The 17,929-nt window shown below is 32.4% G+C and overlaps 1 non-coding gene across 1 annotated transcript; it reads left to right on the top strand.

The window, feature by feature from the left end:
• Positions 1-38: 38 nt before the first annotated feature.
• LOC120070409 lies at positions 39-145 on the top strand. Its single transcript, XR_005479901.1, has one exon. It is a non-coding gene; the product is annotated as a small nucleolar RNA R71 (small nucleolar RNA).
• Positions 146-17,929: the final 17,784 nt, after the last annotated feature.

The raw sequence follows: 17,929 nt of genomic DNA, 5'->3' as shown, positions 1-17,929 counted from the left end.
GTCCATGATAGAAAATCTCCATTTGGAGGCAATCCGACAATCCATTGTGTGGGCAGTCGCGTACTAGTCTCTTGAATCTTGCCCATGTGTCACTGAGCGATTCATCTTCTTCTTGTTCAAAATTGGTGATCAATTTCCTCCTTCTAGCATCCTCTGTGGGAGGGAAATACTTCTTCATAAACTTCTCTACAACTTGCTTCCATGACGTTATCTCTCCTGGTTCGAGAGAGTAAGCCCATTTTCTTGCTTTATCACACAGTGAAAATGGAAATAACGTGAGTCAAACCTCTTCTGGGGAAATATTAGGGAACATAAAAGTGTTGCAAATTTCAATGAAGTTTCGTAAATGGGCTTGTGGATCTTTACCACGCTATCCTCCGAACTGCCTTACCATTTGTATCATTTGTAACATTACTGGATTCATCTCAAACCTTAATCCATTCAATGTTGGTCTCATGATTCCTGGGGAGAAATCATACAAGTTTGGTGATGCATAGTCCCAAATGGGTCTATTGCGATCATTTTCCAGTAGGATAGGATTTGTCATCATGTTGTTTTCATTTGCTACTCGTTCTTTATGTTGTTCAACCATTCTGTGAACTCTTCCTTGTCGTTACGTTTGTTTCTCTGTCTTTTGCGAAAGGTTCTTTCAATCTCTGGGTCGTTTTTTAGCTTAGGAGTATGTCCTTCGCTCATGCGATGCTTGCTTCTTCCTTCACAGATGGAATGGCAATACAACAAAGTTCGAAATCTGCAAAGATCAAAGAGGTTTGATGTTAGCGCAATCTATACTGTAATCCCCGGCAACAATGTCAAAAACTTGATGTGTTGGTTTATCATGTGATGATATGTGGATGCGATGATCATACAAGTTTTCCTAACAAAGCCCAAGTATAAGCCTTCTTAGGGTCCTGGTAAGTCCAGGATCAAACACAGGGATTACTAAATAAATATGGGACGGACTCTCTGATTCTATTGCGGTGGCAATAAAGAAGTAGATGGTGATTTAATTTAGATTTTCTAATGCGATGGAATTAAACGCAGAGCGATGAAAGGGTGGTGCTGTAAAAGTATGCGATGAAGGGGTTGAGAAGAGATTTAGCTAACATTTCTTAAGATCTTGTACAAGTCATGCAATCATGCTATACACAAATATTAAGCACTACATTTCTCAATACATAATGCCACATTTCCTATTTCTATAATGCATGCGATGTGTATGGAATGTAGCAGATAGAACTTATTTCTAAGTCTCTACTCTTGTTTATGCGGTCTAATCCGACTCTCTCAAGTCTAGATTCTATCTATAGACTACTCTCTCAAGTACTCCAAATGATGAATGACACATACATAAGACAAGATGATCGCATGAAGTACATAGCTTAAGTCATGCTAGCTAAGTACTTTTCAACCCATTCATAAATTTAGTTACTCATGCATGGTGTGGAGAGACTGAACATAAATCAACATAAAGTTTCCATTTTTGTAAATAAGATGTTGAGTACAAAACAATAAATGAAGTGAGAAATATTAAGCCAGGTAAGCAATGTCTTTCTTCCCGTGGCTTTTTACACTACTCTTTATCACTTCAACTCTGTTCCAATTTGTAGAATCTTGCTCTCGCAAGGGTTGGGTGTCTCTCCTTCGTGCTATTTTCCGGCAGTCTCTCGACCTCTCCAAACATTAATTTATTTTCAAGGATTCCCTTCCCTCGGCTTCGCCTCTCCTCCTCACACTCTATATCTCCTTCTGGTTTGGTAGCATTGCGTATTTATAGATTTCAAGGTGAAGCAGTGATCTGTTGTGAATTGTGATGTGATTATGGTGTGAGTTTGCGGTGATATATTATGCGGTGAACATGCAAGTTTTCCTAATAAGACCCAAGTATAAGCCTCACTAAGTTTCCTGGTTAGTCCAGGGTCGAACACAGGGACTACTGAGTAAATATGCGACAGTTAATTTTGATTTTCTTGCGATGGTGAAAATAANAAAAATTTGATGCGTGAAATTATGATGCGTTAATCTATGCTATGCGCGGCAAGTTTTCCTAATAAGACCCAAGTATAAGCCTCACTAAGTTTCCTGGTTAGTCCAGGGTCGAACACAGGGACTACTGAGTAAATATGCGACAATTACTTGGATTCTCTTGCAGTGGTGAAAACAAATAAGTTGGGTGGTGTTTTGGTTAAGAAAATTTCCTATGCGGCGAAGTTCGAATGAAGAGTTGATGAAATCGAGAGTTATAATGAGTATGTGATGAATGGGTTGAGAAGGGGTTTAGCTAACACTTCCTAAAATTACGTACAAGTTATGCGATCATGCTACACACAAACAACAGCACGTCATCTCTCAATGAAAATGCCATAATTCCTATTTCTAGTACGCATGTGATGTACACGAAAATGTCAATAGAACTTATGTCTAAGCCTCTATTCTTGTCTATGCGATGATGAATGATGCACACATATACAAGGTGACCGTATACTATGATATCCTATTTCTAGGGTGCATGCGATGTGTAAATAGCGATAGAACTTATGTCTAAGTTTCTATTTCTTGCTTATGCGGTTTTAATCTGACTCTCTCAAGCCTAGATTCTAATCTGACTCTCTCAAGTCTAGATTTTATCTTTAGACTACTCTTTCAAGTATATCTAAAGGGTGAATGATGCATACATAAGACAAGATGATCGCATAAAATGTAAATCTTAGATCATGCTAGCTAAGTACTTCTCGACCCATTCAAAAATTTAGCTACTCATGTGAAATGTGGAGAGATTGAACATAGATTGAAATGAGAATTTCATTTTCTATAAACAAAGTGTTGAATACAAAATAACAATGGAATTTAGAGATAAGAAGCCCGGTAAGCAATGTCTTTCTTCTCGAGGCCTTTTGCCCTGTTTTTTTCACTCCAAAACTGTCCAGATGAATATTCTTGCTCTCGCAAGTGTTGGCCCTCTCTTTCTTTATAGCGCTTTTCGACAGTCTCTCGATCTATCCGGTAATGATCTCTCGACTTCTTCGTCTCTTAGCTCGTCTCCGTCCTCTAAATCTAAGTATGAGTATGTACGTAAACAGACTAATGGCTCTCTAACTTATTCTCTATGATATATCTTGTTAACCCTCGTTACAATGGTGACCTTCGGTATTTATAGAGCTTAAGATCAAACAGCCTTTCTCTCTAACAATTACAATGATGGGCGTTCATTAAATCTCCTACTCTGATGCGCCGATTAGTGGTCACCGAAAGTCGAGTGTACTTGCTACAATGTGGCTCTAACGGCTTATCAAACTAAATTCGAATTCAACCGTCATCAGCTTTTCGTCCCATCGTGATTTATTGTGTCGTCACCTTGATGCGCAGTCTTTATGCGGCCATCTTTTTTAGCAACTTCTCACGATCGCATGACTTTGCGACCACAATCTTTCAAGCGCGCAGACGCCCAATTCCTTGGATCGCAATTTTATTTGCGCCAATGCATATTTCCTGCACAAAATAAGTAAATTAACTGCTCTTATGCGATGGGCGCATGCGATCGCAATTTTCTCGGGCGCTTTTGGACATGATATTGCTTATTTTTACCATCACATTCTCTCATTGTTTTACTTATTTGAGCTATAATAACGTGTATTTCTACCCGTTATCAAGCAGCTTTTTTCACTAATGATTGCAAAGATGGGCAGCATTAATTTCCATACTCTGTTGCGCCATCTGAAAGTCACCGAAAGTTCAATGCATTTGCAACGGTATTGTCTTTAACGATCGTCAATTGTATTTCGGAATTGACCGTTATCAACTTATTTATTATGTTGTTGCCTTTATGTAAGGTCTTTATGCGATCGCTTTTAAGGTACTTCTTGCGATCGCAAACTCAAGTGCACCATCGCATTGTATCCTTGGTTCGCTATTTTCGACGCACCATCGCATTGTACCTGCACAAAATAACGCAAATTAACTGCTTTTATACTATGAGCATTAGCGATCGCAATTTCTTTTAGTTTTCCACATTCAATCATAATATTGCCTATTTCCACATCGTTTTCTCCCATTGTTTTTAATAATTTGAGCTTTAATAACTTGTATTTCTACCAATTATCAAGTTTCACCCCAAGCAACCAATCTAAGGGGAAAAATCCGATTGGGACAAAAACTAAAGTGACCCTATCCATTTCTAGAGTTCACCTTGATATTGACCAACTGCACAAAACTCATCCGAAGGGGGACGCTCCCAGGGTGCCACGAGGGAGTGCAAGAATGATCTCACGGTGTGAACCAATGAAGGAGACCGCAGGACGTGTTAACACACACCCTTCACCCACTTACTATAAACACTCTCTCCGTCCACCTTGATATTGACTCATGCAAACACCATCCGAAGGGGGATGCTCCCAGGCCACCACGAGGCCAAACATGAATCTCATGGCGTGAACATTCAGGGAGAAATGTGAGTGGAATCATTGACATATCATATATATCTCTTCCTCCCACTGAGTATTTTATAACCTAGGGTTTAATTTACTTAGAAAAAACACGGCTAAGGATTTTAAATAAGTGACTTTTTAGGTTTGTCCAAGAGTAACTTTTACCTTGGATAGTTGAACAACTTTTGATCATCTTCCATTATACTCTTTAACGGAGTCTTTGATCGACTGTCGCATGCTTGCAAAAAATCTATCTAATTCTCCTTTCCAATTCTGTCAACTTAAGTACCCCAGCCTAGATAGAGCTCGCCTTAGACAAAAGGTCCCTTATAGATAGATTTAATACAATTTTAATCTTTTATGCCAATCAATTTAATCCTATTGATTTTAGGTCTATTTCAATCCAATTTTAAAACATGAGTTCGCCTAAGTTCGCATGCAACTCTTTCTTATTGATTTTAGTTCTAATTTCCATTATAACGCTTATAACATAAACAACCAAAACCATGCACAATGCAAAGCAAACACATACAAGACATTCATAACGCTTACAAATTAGCCTAAGTGTCATGCTCCATGCATTGTTCACTCACTGCTACTTTTATATAACACTTATACAACCAAGGAATGAACCAAGCAAACATGCTTTCATTCACCCTTATACTATAACGCTTATAATATAAAGATGATGCATGAATATGCTTATTGCATGCATAAATATAACTCTTATATTTCATGATGTATGCACATGCGTTCTTGTAATTTTATCATGTCATATTATACCACTTATAATATATTATGCATGAATAATTGCACAACCTAAGATGGGTTTTAAATCTATATGTCATATACTATTCCATATAAACCACATACATCATGTATATTAAGCAAAAGTTGATGAACCAAGACAATTAGCCTCAAATCCTCAAAACCAAAGCTAACTATTACAAATAGCAAAGAGTTTCCAGTTCAAACAAGCGAATCGGGTCTTGAATTGTCCGGGCGAAGAAACGTGTCTCCACTGATCGTGTACCAAACTTCTTGTGATCGCCTACACGAAAGAGTAAACGTTTTACTCAATTGTTTACTAACGCTTCTTGAGCTAAATGATCATTTAGCAACGATCGTGTACCTTTACTATGCGATGAAGCATGAGGCACGCGATCATGCAGCGCACAACAAGCAACATAAGCCTTAAACAATCATCTAAATGACAACTATGTGGTGAAGCATAATCGTCTAAACGATCACTGAGGAGCGTTAAAGTATTGTATACCGCGTGATCGTGTAGTCAGTGACTATGCGATGAAGCATGCTAACTACACGATCGTTTAGTATGGTGCCTTTTATTAAACGATAAGCATCAAATGCTCCCACTCGATCGTTTACCTCCAATGTCCACGCGATCGGGTAGCCAACACTACATGATAGAGCAAACAGTTTACCCTCATTTAGTAAAGTCTACACAATCGCACAGACCATTTCTACACGATCGTTTACCTTAGGCTACACGATATGACCAACCCTCGGTCTTCTTTCTCGCTGAGAACCGCATTTCCATGCTTTAAAACTTCATCACAAACGACTCAACAAACTTAAACACTTTGAATTACATACTGGTTACCTTGGTATTTTCGGTGTGAGAATCCAAGAGATGTAGGCTCTGTATGAACTTTGTTAGAGGAAGAGGCTAGAGGAACAACAATCGTGTAGACGATTGAGCAAGTAGAGATAAACATAGTATATCGTATAGACGAATGCTCAATCATGTAGAAGATGGCAGACTATCGTATAGACAATGCCCTGCAATCGTTTAACCATGACTAACTAAGTAAACTATCGTATAGTGACATTCCATAATCGTTTAGTCTCTCTGTGAGCTATCGTTTAGTGAAACAAGTTTACTTGATAGCATTTTCCATGAGTTTCTTTCTGAAAGTAGCAACTACCAAAAATAGGAAAACAGTTTTCTTTTTATTTCATGGTTACTATAAAACCACCAATGACCTCTCAGTCAATTGGTTATTAGAGAAAAATAGATAATTATCAAATAATTAATATTATTATAAATATATATGATAACTACTTACCATATTATATTTATAACCTATAGTTTTAATATTATTATAAATATATATGATAACTACTTACCATAGTTATTTTTCTATTTTATAGTACTTAATGTAAATCATATTTACATTAATTCTCCACTTGATGTATCTCATACATCACACCAATTATATCATATATAATTGAATTTTCTCTTGTCAATTTGAACATTTCAAATCAACCCCAAGAACTGATTCTCAACTTGAATCCATTAAGCTACCAAGGGGACCTTATGGACCTGTAGCTTGAAGCTCTAAAGGTACGTGAATAATTGACTAAACACTTTAGTCACAAGATCCACCATCCGTTAACTGTTGAGCACTCCACTAAAGACCGACAGTTGCACTCTCCTTACTATAGATATATTTTTTGTCCATATCAACCAATCAACAGTGCGATAAACCTTCACAGATCGCTCATAAATACAGTTGGACCAATTTACCGTTATGCCCCTATAGTTACATCTAACTCCTTAAGTACCACCGATCCCTCTAATGAACATAAGTCATAGTCCTACTATGACTGAGTCTTCTCTTCCAAAGAGAAGTTGTGACCATTATGTTCAAGACCTGGAATCAGCTATTAAGGGAGCAATCTATCTACTTACCCCTGCTTCGGGGAATGAGTGAATTTCATCTTGTGTAACAAAGTTTTCAACTCCTCAATCAGACAAATCCCCAAAAAGGTAGGCTTGTTGAGTTGGCAATCTGGCCACTCTCACCCATACTAATCAAAGGACCATCCTCAAAGACATGAGTTCCCAAAACGCTCAGGATTAAAGACATGTCACCTATGGTTGTTTAGGTGGGATGTAAGTCTCAAGTATCAATGGCATTATATAAAGAGATGAATCATCTCGCGGTTCGATCTTATATAAACTCTTTGTATAAGACACCCCTACTCGCATGTCTCCACATGAATGGTCAGGATTTGTAGTAGTTCACAATACTTGTAAACCTCTACAAAGTGGGTTGTATCTGTAGTGTCACCAGAATCAGGTATCCCTCCTTAATCTTTATACTATAGACCTTTTTAGGTTATCACTTAAGACATGATCCATTTATATATCTCATATACATGCTTAAGTTTTCATACAATAAACATGGAGCTTTGTTTATTGTAACAAAAAGGTTGGATATGGCCTTAAGGTGAGTAACTCTGACATCTCAATAATTTGTAACAAAAAGGTTGGATATGGCCTTCCTTCCCACAATGGTGACACCATTTTTTAATAGACTAGTCGTGAGCACACGGGGGTCTCTTGGTTGATTTATCCAAAGGACCAGACATCATAGTATCCTTGGCTAGAACAAATATTTTAAAGAGATAGTAATAGAATGTCTTGTTTGTTAGTAATATTTTTCCTACAAATATTCTCCTTTAAAGATCTACTTTTCAATCTTTCTGAAACCAATGTCTTGTTTGTTAGTAATATTTTTCCTAGAGGAAAGAATTTTTTTCAGATTATCTATGCCAGAGTTGAGCATTCAAACTGACTTTGTCATATTGTCAAGGTCTCCCTTGGTGATTTGCAGCTCTTTCTTTAGATTAGAAATGGTACTAAGTAGGTGACAGTTATCATCAAGTTTCTCATTTCTTTCCTTTTGGATAGTTAAGACTTTAGAGTCTTTAATCCACATTTGATAGACTTCCTCATATAACAATTTGCCTTGAGTGGAGGAAGATGAGACCAATAAAGGCCTTAAATTAGGATCATCAGAATTAGTAATGACACAATCTTCAGGAAAATCAATGGAAAGACTCCCTACAAGAGCACAAACTTCTTAGTCTGACTCACTGCTTGAGTCGGTTTCCTCATCATATAAGGTAGCTGAGAATCCCTTTTTTTTGTCTTCTGAGAAAATTAGGGGCATTCTGCTTGAAAGTATCCAAACCCTTCACACTCTAAACATTTAAAGCTTCTTTCACGAGAACCTTGACCACTACTACCTCCTTTATCATTTTTATTTTGCATGTTCATCTAATTACCAGGCCTTAGAACATTATTAATGATGGTGTTACTCATGTCTTTGACATGTGGGAGAGCATAATGACCTTGAGAGGAGGTATACTTGTCCCAACATCTAAGAGCCTTATTAAACTACTTTGCCATAAAAGATATGGATTCTGCAAGATTCTCATCAAAATATTTGGGCTTACATGCTGAGCTGTCATCATCTGTAAAGGATTTGAGTACAATTCTCTTGAACTTATTTTATGTTTTGTCACCTAAAGTCATTTCAAATGTTCGTAGAGATCCAAACAACTCATCAATTTTCATTGTATTGATATCTTGCGCTTCTTTGATAGCAATAACCTTCATATCAAACCTTTTGGGGAGAGCGTGAAGAACTTTACAAACTAGTTTCTCTTCAGACATTTTTTTACCAAGAGCAAAGGATTCATTTACAATATTAAGAAGACAAACACTAAACTCAAACACATCATCACGCATTTTTAGATATTCAAATTTCGTTGTCAAAAGTTGCAACCTTGATAGCTTTATTTTCGACGTTCCCTCATGAGCCATGGCAAGAATCTCTCATGCTTATTTGGCAGTAACACATGTGTTAATTAACCTGAAAATATTCTGATCAACACCGTTAAAAATAGCTTGCTCGTGAGTTTCCTATCGAGGCTAGATCTTCTTCAGTTCAGTCATTCTCAGGTTTTAGAGTAACACCACCATTTTTATCTATCATAGTTAGGTGTGTCCACCCATTGAGAACCGCCTTCCATGATTTGTTATCTATATATTTAAGAAAAAAAATCATACGAGTCTTCCAATAGAAGTAGTTAGGACTAGCGGTCAAAATGTAGATCCACCTTCTTTGATCGACTCTATTGAGGACTTAATAAAGACAATCAACTTGCTCTGATACCAATTGAAATAAAGAAGGATGAATCATAATGATGTCGTAAGCCAAGAAATATGTCACAAACAGAAATAACGACAACTGGGAGAGGTAAGAGAAAGACAGAAAACACATAAATTTGCTAACCCGATTCAGTGTAATCACATCTACGTCTGGGAGGCCCTGTGCCTAGGTGAAAGGAAATTCACTAGTATGTAATTTAGTTCTAAAACATGCACATCAACTAAAATTACATAAAGTTGGCTTACACATAACTGAATTACTAATGAGATAGTTAGGCTCCCCCTAACATCAATACGCTCTTCAATGAGTCTGCAAAATTAGGCTCCCCTAAAACTGTTACCGCAACAATGATCTCACCTTCTGTAGCAAATAAAAAAAAAATGATGAATGTAAAATAGTAAAAAAATTGTAGTAAATAGTAAATATTGTAGCAAATGAGGGTTTTGAAATAGCGTTGACTGTAGCTAATTGGAGGTTTTGAAATAGTTTTTACTTTAGCAAGATGTGGTTAGTATATTTTGATGATAACCCTTGCCCCAAACGCCCCCAAAGAATTCAACATAAAATAAAATATTATCTACCAACTACAGCAATAACAATTTTGAAACCAATGACTAAATAGAAATTAGATCTAAAATCTTATACAAGTTAAAAATCCTAAATCACAAGTGTCCCATTCAAGGAAGTTATTTGAAATGCAAACTTGGTCCCATATCATCAAATTAAAAATTACTTCATATATACATCAAATTAAGAAAAAAAATAAAATTCAAATGCAAAACTGTGCATGTAGTTCCGTACATATAATTGCTTCATTTGGATTACTCTAACTCATCATGTTTCAACCCAATTAATTTTCTCCCTTTCCTTTTTCATTTTGTGTTTAGTTTATTTTATTTTTCTCATTATCTTAGACTATTTTCTTGGAGAGAGAAAAAAATGTGGAGTATCCAAGAAACATGTAATGATGTAACTATTATTATGTTTGTTTAAAGCATTCTTTCATGATTATTCTTCTCCTTTAGATTAGAGAAGGAAGCAAAACATAATGGTATAGTTTTTTACTATCCTAAACAACTTGAATATATTTTAACTAGTTTGATTATATATAGTTTGGATCAAAATATCAATGGATCGAATTTCTCATTTCACATATTTTTTAACTAAACAAAAAAAAAATAGAAATTACTAGCCAACTTAAGTATAACTCAACTGGTTTAGACACATACTACTGACCAAAATGTCATAGGTCTGAATCTATCGTTTCAATACAACGATTAAAAAAAAATTCATGATTCAAATACTTTAGTACAAAATTCCATTAAAATAAAATTTAAAAAGATGGGAAAAAAGAACTATATGTAAAGTTACACAATAAAATTATGTTTTTATAGTTCAAATTAAATGATAATAATAATAATAAATAGTCTATATTAATAGCTACATAGTAGAATTATATGCTGTACTAAAAAAAAAAAAAGAAAGTAAAATTACATGCTTATAGAACACAAATAGTCTTGTCTTATTCTCTTCAAATTGTACAAAAGGTTTCGATTCTTATATCTTACGTTTATTTTTGTCCTTATACTTCTAAAATAATGATTATTTTAGTTCATTCATTTTTCATTTTAATCTAGTTTCTTTCCATTAAATTTTGGTATGCACACTTCATTCATTAAATTTGTTAAAATGTAATCATAAATTTGTAATTGAAGGACAAAAATAAATATTTAAGAGATAAATTAACCAAAATAGTATTTTAAAAAGAAAAACATATTACGATGTATTCTTTTTTATTTTTTTCGTTGCAGAATTTTACCGACCAGAACCAGTTGTGACAAAATTGTGAGAGAGATCACGTGGGATAGTGGATAAACAACAGAGGAGGGATTTGGGCCTCTATTTGAACTGCTAAAATGGGCTGGGCCCATCTTTTCAATAATTTCCTTTGTACGTTGTATTGGTGGGCCATAAACACCTGAATACGTTGAAAGTGATTGCCAATAGAAATACCAAAATTTAAAGTTTCATTTAGAAAAATGACAAAAGAATTTTAAAATTATAAAAATAGTAAAAAGAATTTATATAATAGAAAATACTAATTAGTAAATGACAAAACTACCCTAAAACAATAAAATTAATTACAAACGAGAATGTAAAGATACACTACTTCAAAAACAACTCGAATTCCACAAATACACCCTACCTAAACATTTTAGAACCACAAATTCACAATATTTAAACATTCCATAAGCAAAAATTAAAACTTACTCAAAATGGTCTAACGCTGCCTATAGAATACGTGTATGCGAGGGAAGATGACAACCAAGCAGTGAACGTCAATAAAAACTTATGGATGTCTACAATGATAGACTTTCTCCAAGGTGAGAAAGAGCAAAGTTGCTTGACCAGTGAAGTTGTTGTTAACAAGCGAGTATTTGAAAGAATTACAACTTTAGGACGAGACTATCGGGAATGTGATTGCATTTGACATCAAACCAGTTGTAAGGAGTTTCGTCATCTTCATTCTATGTGACCATTTTGCTTATAGGTTCCTGAGAGCTAGCTTTAAACACTATCAATCTCATAATGTCATTGTTGAAAGCGATATTCAAAGAGGAAACAAAAGCAAGAAACATGTGTGCAAGCGAAAAAAGGTTGGCGACCTGACGAGGGTGGTCGTCAAAAGTTAGCCAAGATGATGGAATTCAATAAAGAGTTGTTGAACCAATGATTGCAAACATGAGATTGAAAAGGAGAAAAAAAGATTTGGGAGAGAGTTAAGTGAAGAAAATGAAGATGAGATTTATAATTTTTTGTTATTTGATGATGATGACGACGATGATAATAATAATAATAAAGATATTAATATTAATATTAATAATAAACTAAACTATATATATAAAATTTAATTCTCATTTATAAGTTTCTTTTTAAGTACAACAAACTATTTTTACGTGATTCTATATGAAAAATTAAAAACATTGAAAATATGAAGAAAAAAAAAAGAAAGAAAAATATCAAATTAATTTGGTAACAAATTGTATAAAATAATGAAAAAATATTTATATACAATTGAATTTGTAACCGACATTTAAACAAATTGAAAGTTAGTAGAAAAAATCAAATTTGATAATAAAAGATCAATTCAAATATAAATTGGAGAGAGAAACCATGCAGTTTTTGTTTATTGTGATTAATTCGATAAGTAGTTAGATAAAATCTAATTTGATAATAAAATATAAATTCAAATATAATTTAGGAGAGAAAAATTATCTTCCTCGTTTATTTAGAATTACAGTGTACTTATCACTCTATTTTCATTTAAGCTTCAACAATTACATGGTATTTATAACATCATCAACCACAAAATCTGCAAAAACAACAAGAAATGATAAATTTTAAATGAATACTTATCTATTTAAATGTCAAAAACAACAAAGTCTAACTCATTGTAAAGTCATAGAAAAAATAGCAAGATTGCAAAAGTAAATACTTATTTATTTTTAAAAAATAAAGATTAATAGTATGATAATATAATAAGATGATGATGAATAAAAGTCGATTAAAAAAATACAAAAAATGATCAAATTTAAATGAAATATATAATTTGTTAGATGAAAATATATATAAAATATTTAGTAAAATCCTAATAAGGATAAAAAAATTTAATATGAATTTAAAATAATAAAAAAAATAATAAAATAATGTAAAATCTAAAGATATATTATAAATTAAAATCAAAATGGTGATAAACAAATTAAAAATTGATTAACTCTGAATATTTTTTTAAAGTTGTTAAATCAAATCAAATCAAAACAGATGACTAATTTGAATCAAGGGGAGAAAAATAAAGAAAAAATTAGTTTATTTTAAATGAATTTGTGAATTAGTTATCAAAATCTAATTTGAATATTAAAAATAAATTCAAATTCCAAAAGAAGGCAAAATTACGAAACGACACCCATTTTTAGTTTTGAAATTGGATCGATTAGATAATAATATGATTAATTTGTTTATTAATCAAGCTCTCTAATTATATTGTATTTATATCCCGACTATTAATCAAACTCTCCACTTACACTGTATTTATATATTGTTCATTAATAAAACTCTACACTTACATTGTATTTAATATTTCAAATATACGAATCAACTAAGGACAAATCAAGTATTATCAAAACATCAGCTAAAATAGTGACTAAATATGAAATATATACAATTGACTCTAATAACATATACAATTTAAACCTTAAAAAATATGAAAAAATATTGGTTAATTTATTAAGAATATGTATAAAATAATGAAAAACAATTCAAACATTTGAATAATTTAAAATTTAATTAGATAAATGAAATTCGACAATATATAGATATTTAAAATATAAATTTGGTAGAAAAATCTAGATATTTAATTCAAGTGAGATTAATTCGTTAAATAGAATCTAAATAAATAATAAATGATGGTTATTTTGAGCAACGTGGTTATTTTTAGTTTCCACACTTTTCATATAATTGTAGTTTCATCAATAATAAAACCTACAAAGGATTTAAAAATTCGTAGTCGTGTGCATGTCATGTGAATTAACATAAATCTTATTATTTATCGGTCTTGTCATTTTTCAAAATCAAATCCTAAAATTTATCATACTATTCAATGTCCCAATCATTACAGTCTAGCCCAAATGATTTACTCGTGACATGGAGAACAAAATACAAGGATTCTAGAAATAATTAAATTATTTCCAACAAATTTGATTGAATTTTCATTTTTATAAGATTATATATATATATATATACCTGGGTGAGTTATCAGTAGGATTAGATAAATGTGAATGTTAGGATGTGAAAAATAGGGATATTTAAATTTTTTTAAAAAAAATAATAAAAACCAAAAACAAGGCCCATTAGGCCCATTTGACAGACAGAAAAAAGTCTCAAGTCTGACAAACAACTAAGGGAGTAATCAGATGGACCATACCACACTCGTGAGTACCATACACGCCATTATAATTTCCACGTGGAACAGCAAATCCCGTTCAGGAACTCTTGGTCTATAATAATAATACCATCCCCAATACATCAACAAATCAATTACATGCATGTATGTATACACATACACCGATGTAGATCGGAGAATCAAACCATCTCCTTTTTTTAGGACGAGAATTTGATTTTTGACCCATTGATCGGTGAGGTATGTTTTGATTAATTGAATTATGCTTACATATAAATGTGTAATTTTGAAATACAGTTATTTCTGATTTAAATGGTGAGTTAAGTTCAAGTTAAAAAATAAAAACGTTTTTCTAAGTTGTGATTAAAAAAATGAAGTCCTTATTCAAATTTAGACTAAAAAAATTGTGTTTATTAATAAAAGAATAAATTTTACCATCTAAAGGTTGGCGTATAATGTTACAAATTTTATATATATAAGTAACTACTTTTTAGCTAACACCGATGAAAGAAATTAGTTATCAACTAAAAATGGTTAGTGAGAGTTGAGGTTAAGTTTGGAACTAAATCACCCAGGTTAAAAAAAATTTAAAAAAATTACAATCATACAAATATACGTAAATTTTGTTGATTGATCTCTCCTTTTACGAGTTGGACTAAAATGCCACGAGTTTTTGGGCTTTAGTGGGCCGACTTAAAAAATGGAAAGATTGGGCCGAGCCCATTTATCACTAACAGCCCAATGTTACTGCATTGACATTTGTCACAAAAACAAGCACCCAAAAATATAGAATTTACATTTTATTCTATTTTACACTCAAATTTGATCTAAAAAAAATATAATAATAATAATAAAACTCAAATTGGTTGGCAAAGTAATGCATATTCTTCCTATTTATGTCTGTTTGATTCTACAAAGTTTCACAATCTTTAATATATATATATTTTTTTTACGTCAATGTTAAAATGAGCTTAATTCGATAATAATTGGTTTGACCTTTTGTCATTGAGATCAAAGGTCCAATCTCTCATATTACAATTGTTGTGCTAAAAAAATGATAAAGACGAATAATTAATGGATATAATTACTCTATAGTACTTGAAAGTGATGGAATTTTAGGGAGAAATTACACAAAAGTTGAAATTTGGTTATTTGTTGAAATGTGTGTACTTTACCAAATTTGTTTCATGTTTGATCGTGTACATTGATCGAGCTTTATTAACTTTTAGATTTTTTATTTTATTTTATTTTATTTTTGAATTAGTAAGTTTTAAATAGAATGGTTTAACTTGACTTCCATTAAAATTAGTGAATGAATTCGACCAAAATTGATTAAGCGTAAAAATTACAAGATTTACAAGTATAAGGTTCAAATCAACAAACTTAAAATTTTATTAAAAAAAATTATTGCAATATGTCAAAGTTTAGGTTTTGAAATTATATCTCATCCAAGAAAAGATTTATTGTTAATAAATATGAGTGTTCAAATAATACAATCACTTGAACAATTAAACTGAAACTGCGTCCGCTCTCTTCTTTCTATCTCATCTCATTTATGTTGACACTTCCTCCTTCCATCTCATTCATGTATATCACTCACTCTTGTCTTTGGTGCCGAACTATTGACCTATAGTTTTGATTCTCTGTTATTAGAAATAAAGCTTGTATTTTGTGTTATTCTATGATGATATGATTTGATTGTACTTAGGTTAGATGAAAAAAAAAGATTTTGTGTTAGAATTATTTGTTAGACATATTTATATAATAATATGTTTAATTAAAGTATGAGCTATATATGTGGATTAATAATTTATCACATTGGATTATTTTATTGGATTGGGTCGTGATCTAATTAATTAAGGTCCTAGATTCCTAATTGAGTATGGACTTAATGGATAGAAGCCTATTCCTAGTTAATTAAGGTTTAATGGGGACCCTAATTAAAAACCTTAGGGCTATGGTCTTCAATATACCAAAGCAATAAGCACTCAGTCTTTCTTAATTCCAAGAGAGATCCCAGTTAGGGCATTTGGAGTTTTGGTTGAGGAAGACAATAGCCGCCACTTAGTCATCATCAATCTTTCAATGGAATCCGGTATGTATATATTCTTGACAATTTGACATGAATGATTCTAGGGTTTATCTATTCAATATAGATATAAAGTATTTATGCTAACAAGTGGTATTAGAGCATGTTTTTCATGTTACATTGTTGGTTTATATTTGTGTTCCATTGGGATTGTGATTCAATTTTGATTTTGGTTAAAGAATTAAAGAATAAAGTTCTAAAAAAAAGGAAAAAAAAATTGAATCCCTCATTGTGCCATAACAATTTTATGAATTTGATAATGGAATCCGAAGATTGTGACTTATGTGCAATCGAAGGGTTATTGTTGGAGTATTCAATGAATTTAGTAGATTTTCTCAAAAAAGTAATCAAGATTCATTGGCTATAAAGAAAAAATAATAATAAAATAAAGTACATGTGTTCTTTGGTTTAGTGGGTTTCAATTAAAAAAAAAAAAAACGCATAGTGCAGAAACGACCATTTTTTTTTATAAGTCTTTATCATTTAATTATGTCAACGGAATCCGCAAACGAATACTGTGTTGACTGCTGTTTGGAGATTAAAATTTGCGGTAGAGAAAGAGAATAATTTTGTGAAATTTTGGTCGGTGTTTCCTGTTTGATTTTTCCGGTGATTCTTGATCTTGATTATTGATAATTTAGTGAATTTAAATCTAGCTTTTAAATTAATAAGGTTTTTGAATTTGAATTTAAAGTTTTATTAGTGATTTAAGTCAAGATTTGAATAATCATGTTGTGGATTCAAGATTCATTGATCATGCTATGGTTTAAATTTGATTGATGATATTTAGTGATATTCACATGTTTTGTGCATTAGTTGTATTATGTGTATGCAATTATTAAGTGAATATTGGTAAAGACTATTTGGTGTTCTTCCTCTCTCATTTTTGTACAATAATATTATCATATTATTGTGTCTCATATTTTAGATTGAGTTGGTCAAAATAATATGTTACCAAAGTAGCCTCTGTTATCTAGATTAATTTAATTCTAAAATATAAGATGTGCATATTCATGAATTTATGCGGATAATTATCGGCCCAAAAGAAGATAATTATTTGGCCAAATTGTGGATATGTATGTGGTAATGAGTATGTGGCAATTATAAGGATTGCTCATGTGAAAAATAGTCGGTCCAGAGAGGCTATTTTTTGACAGAGTTAATTGTTAGTACTTTGATTAAGTACCATTTACAGTTGGTGTTTTTGCCCAAAGGCTGGACATCAATGTTTGTTAGGTATCTTGTTAAAGGGGCACACCACATATGTGAAATTATTTTGTTATATTTTAATTGTGAGCATATGTTTTATTATTTATTGTTTCACTTGGTCTTACTCAAATATCTGGAAATCTAGGTTCAATCCCGATTTAGAAGGAAAGCCTAGAGATACTTCTCGGGTGTATGGATTTGGACCTTGCATTAAAGACCGATAAACCTACTTCTATTGAGGAGCAACCAAATACGGCTAATA

The sequence above is a fragment of the Benincasa hispida genome, chromosome 1, assembly GCF_009727055.1.
Source record: "Benincasa hispida cultivar B227 chromosome 1, ASM972705v1, whole genome shotgun sequence".
Taxonomy (NCBI): Eukaryota; Viridiplantae; Streptophyta; class Magnoliopsida; order Cucurbitales; family Cucurbitaceae; genus Benincasa; species Benincasa hispida.
This window is presented reverse-complemented; position numbering and strand designations above follow the sequence as displayed.